Consider the following 2,845-nt stretch of genomic DNA (forward strand, 5'->3'; position numbering starts at 1 on the left):
TTCGAGCAGAATCAAATAGTCTATTAAAGGCCACCTGATTCCGCTCCAACTTCACTTTTCTAATTTCGCCCCAAGTGTTTTGCTCTCAACGACTGTCAAGCGAAACCCTAACTTCTTCATTTTCCGGCCAAATTGCTGCCCATTTGTGATTGATTCTACTATTTCTAGTTGGTTTACTCATCTAGAGATGTGGGTAAGGTAGAATTGAAGTCTAATTTGACCGATATCATGTTTTATTTGAACTGTCAGCGATGTTGATGAACAAAACATAGTTTTAGGGTTTTAATGTTGATAAAACTGAGCATAGATCATATGTATGTTGTCGATTTGTAGTGTAGATCATGTATTTGAGTGTTAATTGTAACAGATCTGAGCGGATTGCATGTTGTCGATGAACTGTGTTTAGAAAGTAAGATCTAGGGCATGTCTGAGATCCAAAATGATAATTAAAATACATCTCTAGAGTCGGAATTAACAGATTAACAACCCCACATGATCAATTTCATCATCTAACAGGATTTGAATGATTGTCTGTAATTCCGCCCCAAATTGTTTGTGTTGTAATTCTGCTTCAAACTCAGTGTTGTGATTCCGCTTCAACGAGTATGATTTAATTCCGCTTCAAAATTAGCTTTGTGATTCCGCTTCTATGTGTCTATGGTGATTTCGCTTCAAACATCACCATCTGATTCCGCTTCTAAGTGTTTTGTTGGTTTCGCCCCAATCTACTTTGGGTGATTTCGCTTGTAATGCTCTGTCATTACATGTGATTTCGCTTGTAATTGTTTTGAGGCTGAAATTTTTCTAAGTGATTGATTCATTTTGTGGTTTGATGATTTGCAGGGTTCGAATGTGATATTTGATCCACTACACAACAGCTGTTGTGACTTTGATGTGGGTAAAAATACTGAGCTAGCAAAATTCAGCAGTATTCTGGAGTTCATGGGTAGAATACCAATTCAGAAAGCTTTGACTGATCAACGTCCTGTGTATAAATCACATGTGGAACATTTCTGGAAGCATGCAACTTACGATGAAAAGAATAAAGTGATTTATTCAGTTGTGAAGCAGCATAATAAGAATAAGAAAATTATTGTTACAGAGGCGCTCATTCGTGAAGTTTTGAATTTTCCGGATGATGAAAACTCGCCAACAAAGTTTCCTGAACGAATGGTCAAAGGATGCATACTGAGGATGGGATATGATGGTGCACTAAACGTTGGAAATTACTTGAAGTCAAAGTTTCAAAAACCTTACAAGTTTATTGTTCATTCTGTACTGATGTCTCTTAGCCATTGCAAAGGAGGGTATGATACCATGCGTGATTACCAGATGAATATGGTCACTGCATTAGTTCTGAACAAGAAATACAACTTCTCGCACATTGTTTTTCATTACATGGCCGAGAATATTACAACAAAGAGTAAGACTTGTGTTTATCCAAGATTTGTGCAGATGTTGATTGATCATGCATATCTAGATATTGAACGTGATTTAAAAAGGGATTTGTTAGTTCTTTCACACATGAACAATGATTCTCTCAAGCAGCTTGCAAGATATCATCCAAACCATCCCGAACCGAAGAAAGTAGCTGAATTTTTCGGATTTATCAAGGATGCAAATTATGTTGATCCTGATCCAGTCAATCACCAAAACTGGAGGAATGAAGAGGAAATGAAGGAAGCCGCTTATGCTGATGAGCTAAAGGCTCTTACAGAATTTAAAAATACACGAAGTGACTAGTTTGTGAAAGAACCGAGAAAGAGAAGCAAAAAGGTCATCCCTCAAACACAGGAGGGTGAGGAGTCATCGTCACAGCCAAAGAAAAAACAAAAGAAAGTGGCAAAGACTTTGTTGATTGATGAGCCTGAGGTTGAAGAACCGGTTGTAAATGTTGAAGAAGATCCGTATGCTGATATTGATGATGTGATGATAAACATTGATGATTTAGAGATAGAGCAAGCAGCTAACATAGAAGTTGAGAAAGAGAAAATTATTAATGATGTAGAAGGTGATGATGTTGATAAAAGTACTACAAGTTCTTCGAGTTCTTCGGAAGATGAGATAGATGAAACGGAACATTTAAAAAGAATTCAAGAAGCGACAGAGAAAGAGAAACAGTTGAGAAAGAGGAAGAGGCAGGAAAAGGAAGATGCTCCATATGTCCCTTCACCACAACATGTTTCTAGATCTCAAACGCCTCCTTCGAGTAGTAGAAAGAAAGCAGGAGCAAGGAAAAGGATTGTGTCTCCGAAGATAAAGAAAGTTACTCCGAAGATCACAAAGCCAAAGATTGTTCTGAAGAAGAAATCATCCAAAGAACCAAGTAAACCATCAACACCACCACCTGAACCTACACCACATCAAACACCTCCAAGACAACCTTCACCACCAAAACAACCTTCACCACCAAAACAACCATCACCACCTAGACAACCTTCACCATTACATCTTTCACCATTACATCTCTCACCACCTCATGAACAACCTTTTCTTACATCCCAATAAATCTTCGAAACACCACCACCCACTCAATTCCAAATTCAACTAACTCCTGGTTCTTCTGGACACAAGACATTTCCAACTGTTCCAGAAAGTCTTGAAGATATTGGAGATTTCGGATTTGCTAGTGATGAACATGTGAAAAAATTAGAGAAGAAAATGGATGATGTTGTAAATGAAAACAAATTATTAGCAACTGAAAGCAAGAAAGTGGCTGATCGTGAAAAATTCTCGAAATGCGTGTAAAGAAGTTAGAATCTGAAAACAAGGCATTACTGAAGAAGATTAATACAGATCAGACAGAGATTGATTTCTTGAAAGTGAGAGTAGCTGAATTAGAAGA

The sequence above is a fragment of the Helianthus annuus genome, chromosome 17 (genome assembly GCF_002127325.2).
Source record: "Helianthus annuus cultivar XRQ/B chromosome 17, HanXRQr2.0-SUNRISE, whole genome shotgun sequence".
Taxonomy (NCBI): Eukaryota; Viridiplantae; Streptophyta; class Magnoliopsida; order Asterales; family Asteraceae; genus Helianthus; species Helianthus annuus.